Source organism: Ambystoma mexicanum, unplaced genomic scaffold (assembly GCF_040938575.1).
Source record: "Ambystoma mexicanum isolate Mex_15411 unplaced genomic scaffold, UKY_AmexF1_1 Mex_scaf3, whole genome shotgun sequence".
Classification (NCBI taxonomy): Eukaryota; Metazoa; Chordata; class Amphibia; order Caudata; family Ambystomatidae; genus Ambystoma; species Ambystoma mexicanum.
This window is the reverse complement of record NW_027182444.1, coordinates 5,100,316-5,112,107: the sequence shown is the minus strand read 5'-3', so window position 1 is coordinate 5,112,107 and position 11,792 is coordinate 5,100,316.

Below are 11,792 nucleotides of genomic sequence, written 5' to 3'. Positions count from 1 at the left end.
TATCGGAAGGGTCTCAGGATTGGAATGGGAAGGAGATGGATATCACATCTCATGCTAAAGGAAGGGTCTCAGGTTTGGAAGGGTAAGGATTTGGATATCACATCTCATGTTATAGGACGGGTCTCAGGTTTGGTATTAGAAGCATTAAGATATCACATCTCATGCTATCGGAAGGGTCTCAGGATTGGAATGGGAAGGAGCTGGATATCACATCTCATGCTAAAGGAAGGGTCTCAAGTTTGGAAGGGGAAGGATTTGGATATCACATCTCATGTTATAGGACGGGTCTCAGGTTTGGTATTAGAAGCATTAAGATATCACATCTCATGGTATAGGAAGGGTTTCAGGATTGGAATGGGAAGGAGTTGGATATCATATCTCATGCTATAGTAAGGGTCTCAGGATTGGAATGGGAAGGAGTTTGATATCAAATCTCATGCCATAGGAAGGGTCTCAGCTTTGGTATTAGAAGCATTGAGATATCACATCTCATGCTATAGGAAGTGTCTGAGGATTGGAATGGGAAGGAGTTGGATATCCCATCTCATGTTATAGGAAGGGTCTCAGGTTTGGTAGAAGCATTGAGATATCACATCCCATGCTATAGGAAGAGTCTCAGGATTGGAATGGGAAGGAGTTGGATATCACGTCTCATGCTATAGGGAGGGTATCAAGTTTGATATTAGAAGCATTGAGATATCACATCTCATGCTATAGGAAGGGCCTCAGGATTGGAATGGGAAGGAGTTGGATATCACATCTCATGTTATAGGAAGGATCTCAGGTTTGGTATTAGAAGCATTGAGACATCACATCTCATGCTATAGGAAGGGTCTCAGGTTGGAATGGGAAGGAGTTGGATATCACATCTCATGTTATAGGTAGGGTCTCAGGATTGAAATGGGAAGGATTTGGATATCACATCTCTTGCTATAGGAAGGGTCTCAGTTTTTTATTAGAAACATTGAGATATCACATCTCATGCTATAGGAGGGGTTTCAGGATTGGAATGGGAAGGATTTGGATATCACATCTCATGCTAAAGGAAGGGTCTCAGGTTTGTAAGGGGAAGGATTTGGATATCATATCTCATGTTATAGGACGGGTCCCAGGTTTGGTATTAGAAGCATTGAGATATCACATCTCATGGTATAGGAAGGGTGTCAGGATTGGAATGGGAAGGTGTTGGATATCATCCAATAGGAAGGGTCTCAGGTTTGGAATGGGAAATAATTGGGTATCACATCTCATGTTAAAGGAAGGATCTCAGGATTGGAATGGGAAGGAATTGGATATCACATCTCTTGCTATAGGAAGGGTCTCAGGATTGGAATGGGAAGGCGTTGGATATCCCTTCTCATGCTATAGGAAGGGTCTCAGGTTGGAATGGGAAGGAGTTGGATATCACATCTCATGTTATAGGAAGGGTCTCAGGATTGGAATGGGAAGGATTTGGATATCACATCTCTTGCTATTGGAAGGGTCTCAGGTTTTTTATTAGAAAAATTGAGATATCACATCTCATGCTATAGGAAGGGTTTCAGGATTGGAATGGGAAGGAGTTGGATATCACATCTCATGTTATAGGAAGGGTCTCAGGATTGGAATGGGAAGGATTTGGATATCACATCTCTTGCTATAGGAAGGGTCTCAGGTTTTTTATTAGAAACATTGAGATATCACATCTCATGCTAAAGGAAGGGTTTCAGGATTGGAATGGGAAGGATTTGGATATAATATCTCATGTTATAGGACGGGTCCCAGGTTTGGTATTAGAAGCATTGAGATATCACTTCTCATGCTATCGGAAGGATCTCAGGTTTAGTATTAGAAGCATTGAGATATCACATCTCATGCTATCAGAAGGGTCTCAGGATTGGAATGGGAAGTAGTTGGATATCACATCTCATGCTAAAGGGAGGGTCTCAGGTTTGGAAGGGGAAGGATTTGGATATCACATCTCATGTTATCGGAAGGATCTCAGGTTTGGTATTAGAAGCATTGAGATATCACATCTCATGCTATAGGAAGGGTCTCAGGATTGGAATGGGAAGGAGATGGATATCACATCTCATGCTAAAGGAAGGGTCTCATGTTTGGTAGAAACATTGAGATATCACATCTCATGCTATAGGAAGGGTCTCAGGATTGAAATGGGAAGGAGTTGGATATCACATCTCATGCCATAGGAAGGGTCTCAGGTTTGGTATAAGCATTGAGATATCACATCTCTGCTATTGGAAGGGTCTCAGGATTGGAATGGGAAGGACTTAGATATCACATCTCATGCTATAGGGAGGGTCTCAGTTTTGATATTAGAAGCATTGAGATATCACATCTCATGCTATCGGAAGGGTCTCAGGAATGGAATGGGAAGGAGCTGGATATCACATCTCATGCTAAAGGAAGGGTCTCAGGTTTGGAAGGGTAAGGATTTGGATATCACATCTCATGTTATAGGACGGGTCTCAGGTTTGGTATTAGAAGCATTAAGATATCACATCTCATGGTATAGGAAGGGTTTCAGGATTGGAATGGGAAGGAGTTGGATATCATATCTCATGCTATAGGAAGGGTCTCAGGATTGGAATGGGAAGGAGTTTGATATCAAATCTCATGCCATAGGAAGGGTCTCAGGTTTGGTATTAGAAGCATTGAGATATCACATCTCATGCTATAGGAAGTGTCTGAGGATTGGAATGGGAAGGAGTTGGATATCCCATCTCATGTTATAGGAAGGGTCTCAGGTTTGGTAGAAGCATTGAGATATCACATCTCATGCTATAGGAAGAGTCTCAGGATTGGAATGGGAAGGAGTTGGATATCACGTCTCATGCTATAGGGAGGGTCTCAAGTTTGATATTAGAAGCATTGAGATATCACATCTCATGCAATAGGAAGGGTCTCAGGTTGGTATGGGAAGGAGTTGGATATCACATCTCATGTTATAGGAAGGGTCTCAGGATTGGAATGGGAAGGATTTGGATATCACATCTCTTGCTATTGGAAGGGTCTCAGGTTTTTTATTAGAAACATTGAGATATCACATCTCATGCTATAGGAAGGGTTTCAGGATTGGAATGGGAAGGAGTTGGATATCACATCTCATGTTATAGGAAGGGTCTCAGGTTGGAATGGGAAGGAGTTTGATATCACATCTCATGCTATAGGTAGGGTCTCAGGATTGAAATGGGAAGGATTTGGATATCACATCTCTTGCTATAGGAAGGGTCTCAGTTTTTTATTAGAAACATTGAGATATCACATCTCATGCTATAGGAGGGGTTTCAGGATTGGAATGGGAAGGATTTGGATATCACATCTCATGCTAAAGGAAGGGTCTCAGGTTTGGAAGGGGAAGGATTTGGATATCATATCTCATGTTATACGACGGGTCCCAGGTTTGGTATTAGAAGCATTGAGATATCACATCTCATGGTATAGGAAGGGTGTCAGGATTGGAATGGGAAGGTGTTGGATATCACATCTCATCCAATAGGAAGTGTCTCAGGTTTGGAATGGGAAATAATTGGGTATCACATCTCATGTTATAGGAAGGATCTCAGGATTGGAATGGGAAGGATTTGGATATCACATCTCTTGCTATAGGAAGGGTCTCAGGATTGGAATGGGAAGGAGTTGGATATCCCTTCTCATGCTATAGGAAACGTCTCAGGTTGGAATGGGAAGGAGTTGGATATCACATCTCATGTTATAGGAAGGGTCTCAGGATTGGAATGGGAAGGATTTGGATAGCACATCTCTTGCTATTGGAAGGGTCTCAGGTTTTTTATTAGAAACATTGAGATATCACATCTCATGCTATAGGAAGGGTTTCAGGATTGGAATGGGAAGGAGTTGGATATCACATCTCATGTTATAGGAAGGGTCTCAGGTTGGAATGGGAAGGAGTTGGATATCACATCTCATGTTATAGGTAGGGTCTCAGGATTGAAATGGGAAGGATTTGGATATCACATCTCTTGCTATAGGAAGGGTCTCAGTTTTTTATTAGAAACATTGAGATATCACATCTCATGCTAGAGGAGGGGTTTCAGGATTGGAATGGGAAGGATTTGGATATCACATCTCAGGCTAAAGGAAGGGTCTCAGGTTTGGAAGGGGAAGGATTTGGATATCATATCTCATGTTATAGGACGGATCCCAGGTTTGGTATTAGAAGCATTGAGATATCACATCTCATGGTATAGGAAGGGTGTCAGGATTGGAATGGGAAGGAGTTGGATATCACATCTCATCCAATAGGAAGGGTCTCAGGTTTGGAATGGGAAATAATTGGGTATCACATCTCATGTTATAGGAAGGATCTCAGGATTGGAATGGGAAGGATTTGGATATCACATCTCTTGCTATAGGAAGGGTCTCAGGATTGGAATGGGAAGGAGTTGGATATCCCTTCTCATGCTATAGGAAACGTCTCAGGTTGGAATGGGAAGGAGTTGGATATCACATCTCATGTTATAGGAAGGGTCTCAGGATTGGAATGGGAAGGATTTGGATAGCACATCTCTTGCTATTGGAAGGGTCTCAGGTTTTTTATTAGAAACATTGAGATATCACATCTCATGCTATAGGAAGGGTTTCAGGATTGGAATGGGAAGGAGTTGGATATCACATCTCATGTTCTAGGAAGGGTCTCAGGTTGGAATGGGAAGGAGTTGGATATCACATCTCATGTTATAGGTAGGGTCTCAGGATTGAAATGGGAAGGATTTGGATATCACATCTCTTGCTATAGGAAGGGACTCAGTTTTTTATTAGAAACATTGAGATATCACATCTCATGCTATAGGAGGGGTTTCAGGATTGGAATGGGAAGGATTTGTATATCACATCTCATGCTAAAGGAAGGGTCTCAGGTTTGGAAGGGGAAGGATTTGGATATCATATCTCATGTTATAGGACGAGTCCCAGGTTTGGTATTAGACGCATTGAGATATCACATCTCATGGTATAGGAAGGGTGTCAGGATTGGAATGGGAAGGTGTTGGATATCACATCTCATCCAATAGGAAGGGTCTCAGGTTTGGAATGGGAAATAATTGGGTATCACATCTCATGTTATAGGAAGCATCTCAGGATTGGAATGGGAAGGATTTGGATATCACATCTCTTGCTATAGGAAGGGTCTCAGGATTGGAATGGGAAGGAGTTGGATATCCCTTGTCATGCTATAGGAACGGTCTCAGGTTTTTTATTAGAAACATTGAGATATCACATCTCATGCTAAAGGAAGGGTTTCAGGATTGGAATGGGAAGGATTTGGATATCATATCTCATGTTATAGGACGGGTCCCAGGTTTGGTATTAGAAGCATTGAGATATCACTTCTCATGCTATCGGAAGGATCTCAGGTTTAGTATTAGAAGCATTGAGATATCACATCTCATGCTATCAGAAGGGTCTCAGGATTGGAATGGGAAGGAGTTGGATATCACATCTCATGCTAAAGGGAGGGTCTCGGGTTTGGAAGGGGAAGGATTTGGATATCACATCTCATGTTATCGGAAGGATCTCAGGTTTGGTATTAGAAGCATTGAGATATCACATCTCATGCTATAGGAAGGGTCTCAGGATTGGAATGGGAAGGAGATGGATATCACATCTCATGCTAAAGGAAGGGTCTCATGTTTGGTAGAAGCATTGAGATATCACATCTCATGCTATAGGAAGGGTCTCAGGATTGAAATGGGAAGGAGTTGGATATCACATCTCATGCCATAGGAAGGGTCTCAGGTTTAGTATAAGCATTGAGATATCACATCTCTGCTATCGGAAGGGTCTCAGGATTGGAATGGGAAGGACTTAGATATCACATCTCATGCTATAGGGAGGGTTTCAGTTTTGATATTAGAAGCATTGCGATATCACATCTCATGCTATCGGAAGGGTCTCAGGATTGGAATGGGAAGGAGCTGGATATCACATCTCTTGCTATAGGAAGGGTCTCAGGTTTTTTATTAGAAACATTGAGATATCACATCTCATGCTAAAGGAAGGGTTTCAGGATTGGAATGGGAAGGATTTGGATATAATATCTCATGTTATAGGACGGGTCCCAGGTTTGGTATTAGAAGCATTGAGACATCACTTCTTATGCTATCGGAAGGATCTCAGGTTTAGTATTAGAAGAATTGAGATATCACATCTCATGCTATCAGAAGGGTCTCAGGGTGGAATGGGAAGGAGTTGGATATCACATCTCATGCTAAAGGGAGGGTCTTAGGTTTGGAAGGGGAAGGATTTGGATATCACATCTCATGTTATCGGAAGGATCTCAGGTTTGGTATTAGAAGCATTGAGATATCACATCTCATGCTATAGGAAGGGTCTCAGGATTGGAATGGGAAGGAGATGGATATCACATCTCATGCTAAAGGAAGGGTCTCATGTCTGGTAGAAGCATTGAGATATCACATCTCATGCTATAGGAAGGGTCTCAGGATTGAAATGGGAAGGAGTTGGATATCACATCTCATGCCATAGGAAGGGTCTCAGGTTTGGTATAAGCATTGAGATATCACATCTCTGCTATCGGAAGGGACTCAGGATTGGAATGGGAAGGACTTAGATATCACATCTCATGCTATAGGGAGGGTCTCAGTTTTGATATTAGAAGCATTGAGATATCACATCTCATGCCATCGGAAGGGTCTCAGGATTGGAATGGGAAGGAGCTGGATATCACATCTCATGCTAAAGGAAGGGTCTCAGGTTTGGAAGGGGAAGGATTTGGATATCACATCTCATGTTATAGGACGGGTCTCAGGTTTGGTATTAGAAGCATTAAGATATCACATCTCATGGTATAGGAAGGGTTTCAGGATTGGAATGGGAAGGAGTTGGATATCATATCTCATGCTATAGGAAGGGTCTTAGGATTGGAATGGGAAGGAGTTTGATATCAAATCTCATGCCATAGGAAGGGTCTCAGGTTTGGTATTAGAAGCATTGAGATATCACATCTCATGCTATAGGAAGTGTCTGAGGATTGGAATGGGAAGGAGTTGGATATCACATCTCATGTTATAGGAAGGGTCTCAGGTTTGGTAGAAGCATTGAGATATCACATCTCATGCTATAGGAAGAGTCTCAGGATTGGAATGGGAAGGAGTTGGATATCACGTCTCATGCTATAGGGAGGGTCTCAAGTTTGATATTAGAAGCATTGAGATATCACATCTCATGCTATAGGAAGGGTCTCAGGATTGGAATGGGAAGGAGTTGGATATCACATCTCATGCTATAGGAAGGGTCTCAGGTTTGGTATAAGCAGTGAAATATCACATCTCATGCTATAGGAAGGGTCTCAGGATTGGAATGGGAAGGAGTTGGATATCACATCTCATGTTATAGGAAGGATCTCAGGTTTGGTATTAGAAGCATTGAGACATCACATCTCATGCTATAGGAAGGGTCTCAGGATTGGAATGGGAAGGAGTTGGATATCCCATCTCATGTCATAGGAAGGGTCTCAGGTTTGGTATTAGAAGCATTGAGATATCACATCTCATGCTATAGGAAGGGTCTCAGGATTGGAATGGGAAGGACTTGGATATCACATCTCATGCTGTAGGAAGGGTCTCAGGCTTGGTATAAGCATTGAGATATCATATCTCTGCTATCCGAAGGGTCTCAGGATTGGAATGGGAAGGAGTTGGATATCCCATCTCATGTCATAGGAAGGGTCTCAGGTTTGGTATTAGAAGCATTGAGATATCACATCTCATGCTATAGGAAGGGTCTCAGGATTGGAATGGGAAGGACTTGGATATCACATCTCATGCTGTAGGGAGGGTCTCAAGTTTGATATTAGAAGCATTGAGATATCACATCTCATGATATCGGAAAGGTCTCAGGATTGGAATGGGAAGGAGTTGGATATCACATCTCATGATAAAGGAAGGGTCTCAGGATTGGAATGGGAAGGACTTGGATATCACATCTCATGTTATAGGAAGGATCTCAGGTTTGGTATTAGAAGCATTGAGATATCACTTCTCATGCTATCGGAAGGATCTCAGGTTTAGTATTAGAGGCATTGAAATATCACATCTCATGCTATCGTAAGGGTATCAGGATTGGATTTGGAAGTAGTTGGATATCCCATCTCATGCTATAGGAAGGGGCTCAGGTTTGGAAGGGGAAGGAGTTGGATATCACATTTCATGTTAGAGGTAGAATCCCAGGTTTGATATTAGAAGCATTGAGATAGCACATCTCATGCTATCGGAAGGGTCTCAGGATTGGAATGGTAAGGAGTTGGATATCACATCTCATGCTAAAGGAAAGGTCTCAGGTTTGGAAGGGGAAGGATTTGGATCTCACATCTCATGTTTTAGGACGGGTCTCAGGTTTGGTATTAGAAGCATTGAGATATGACATCTCATGGTATAATAAGGGTCTCAGGATTGGAATGGGAAGGAGTTGAATATCACATCTCATGCTATAGGAAGGCTCTCAGGTTTGGAAGGGGAAGGAGTTGGATATCACATTTCCCATCTCATGCTATAGGAAGGGTCTCAGGTTTGGTATTAGAAGCATTGAGATATCACATCTCATGCTATAGGAAGGGTCTCAGGATTGGAATGGGAAGGAGTTGGATATCACATCTCATGCTAAAGGAAGGGTCTCAGGTTTGGTAGATAGCATGAGATGGGATATCCAACTACTTCCAAATCCAATCCTGATACCCTTCCGATAGCATGAGATGTGATGTTTCAATGCCTCTAATACTAAACCTGAGATCCTTCCGATAGCATGAGAAGTGATATCTCAATGCTTCTAATACCAAACCTGAGATCCTTCCTATAACATGAGATGTGATATCCAAATCCTTCCCCTTCCAAATCTGAGACCCTCCCTTTAGCATGAGATGTGATATCCAACGCCTTCCCATCCCAATCCTGAGACCCTTCTGATAGCATGAGATGTGATATCTCAATGCCTCTAATTCCAAACCTGCGATTCTACCTCTAACATGAAATGTGGTATCCAACTCCTTCCCCTTCCAAACCTGAGATCCTTCCTATAGCATGAGATGTGATATCCAAGTCCTTCCTATTCCAATCCTGAGACCCTTCCTTTATCATGAGATGTGATATCCAACTCCTTCCCATTCCAATCCTGAGACCCTTCCGATATCATGAGATGTGATATCTCAATGCTTCTAATATCAAACTTGAGACCCTTCCTATAACATGAGATGGGATATCCAACTCCTTCCCATTCCAATGTTGAGACCCTTCCTATAGCATGAGATGTGATGTCTCAATGCTTCTAATACCAAACCTGAGACTCTTCCTATAACATGAGATGGGATATCCAACTCCTTCCCATTCCAATCCTGATACCCTTCCGATAGCAGAGATGTGATATCTCAATGCTTATACCAAACCTGAGATCCTTCCTATGGCATGAGATGTCATATACAACTTCCAATTCCAATCCTGAGACCCTTCCTATAGCATGGGATGTGGTGATATCTCAATGCTTATACCAAACCTGAGACCCTTCCTATAGCATGAGATGTGATGTCTCAATGCTTCTAATACCAAACCTGAGATCCTTCCTATAGCATGAGATGTGATATCTCAATGTTTATACCAAACCTGATAACCCTTCCTATGGCATGAGATGTGATATCCAACTCCTTCCCATTCCAATCCTGAGTTCCTTCCTATAGCATGAGATGTGATATCTCAATGCTTCTATCAAACCTGAGACCCTTCCTTTAGCATGAGATGTGATATCCAACTCCTTGCCATTCCAATCCTGAGACCCTTCCTATAGCATGAGATGTGATATCTCAATGCTTCTAATACCAAACCTGAGATCCTTCCTATAACATGAGATGTGATATCCAACTCCTTCCCATTCCAAACCTGAGACCCTTCCGATAGCATGAGATGTGATATCTCAATGCTTCAAAAACCAAACATGAGAACCATCCTATAACATGAGATGTGAAATCCAAATCCTTCCCTTCCCAAACCTGAGACTCTTCCCATAGCATGAGATGTGATATCTCAATGCTTCTACCAAACCTGAAACCCTTCCTATAGCATGAGATGTGATATCCAACTCCTTCCCATTCCAATCCTGAGACACTTCCTATAGCATGAGATGTGATATCACAATGCTTCTAATACCAAACCTGAGACCCGTCCTATAACATGAGATGTGATATCCAAATCCTTCCCCTTCCAAACCTGAGACCCTTCCTTTAGCATGAGATGTGATATCCAGCTCCTCCCATTCCAATCCTGAGACCCTTCCGATAGCATGAGATGTGATATCTCAATGCTTCTGATATCAAAACTGAGACCCTCCCTATAGCATGAGATGTGATATCTAAGTCCTTCCGATTCCAATCCTGAGACCCTTCCTATAGCATGAGATGTGATATCGCAATGCTTCTACCAAAACTGAGAACCTTCCTTTAGCATGAGATGTGATATCCAACTCCTTCCCATTCCAATCCTGAGACCCTTCCTTTAGCATGAGATGTGATATCTCAATGCTTCTAATACCAAACCTGAGATCCTTCCTATAACATGAGATGTGATATCCAACTCCTTCCCATTCCAATCCTGAGACCCTTCCTATAGCATGAGATGTGATATCTCAATGCTTTTAATACCAAACCTGAGATCCTTCCGATAGCATGAGATGTGATATCTCAATGCTTCTAATACCAAACCTGAGATCCTTCCTATAACATGAGATGTGATATCCAAATCCTTCCCCTTCCAAACCTGAGACCCTCCCTTTAGCATGAGATGTGATATCCAACTCCTTCCCATTCCAATCCTGATACCCTTCTTGTTAAGACGGATTTCTGAACTCTGTCCTGGTGGCGCAGAAGTTCAGAAGGCCAACCTAGTTACTTGGAACAGGGTAACCTCTGGACGAGCCAGACCAATCAAGGTAGCGATCGCGGCGGGCAAGACTAGGTCTCAAGAGGGGTGAGGGTGACTGAAAGCTCGTAATGAGCCCACAAAGCAAGATCACTTACAAACTACTCCAAACAGTTGTTATATAAAAAATATATACACATTTATTTTAAGGCCTTTAAAACAATGACCGTAGCGAGAAAATCACAATATCACAATATTAAACCAACACATACCATATCCACACAATATATATACAAATACGACAGTCGCAAGCGTTATAGGCACGAAATGTGTAGTCCACCTAAAAGGGAAGGAAAACAGGCAGTGCGATATAATGCTTAGACTCAGTTCGCCTTCAGAGGCACCTAACTAGATGGAAGTCCGAGCCCTGCGAAGAGTGGAGCCTTGTGCTCAAAGTACCTGCACGCGCTGGTGCCAACGGGCAAAAGGAGAAGCTCTTTGAAGGAAGTCAGGCAGTTCAGTTTAGTGCACGAAAGAAGAAGAACAAGTTCCGCGACTCAAGCGCAGCCTCCACAGTGGGCAGAAGCAGAGCGCGAGTACGGACAAGGGTGCTGTTTTACACAGCGGGGAAAAGCAATGGGCTCCTGCAGGAGGGCGACCAGATCCTAGCTATGCTACTCACCGGTCCCCGATGCAAGCAGACCCAGGCTTCTCCGCGTCAGTTTCAGCAGCTGGCAGGTTCAGAAGAGCAGGGAACGCCTCGTCGCCGTGTAGAGCAAAAAGACGTCCCAATCGAAGAAACCTGCACAGTTTGTTGCCGCAGCAGGGCAACGGAGCGGCCGTGTGTATCTGAGCCAAATGTCCACTCCTCCCTTCAGACCTGGGAACGCCAAGAGTACGAAGCGTGGGAGA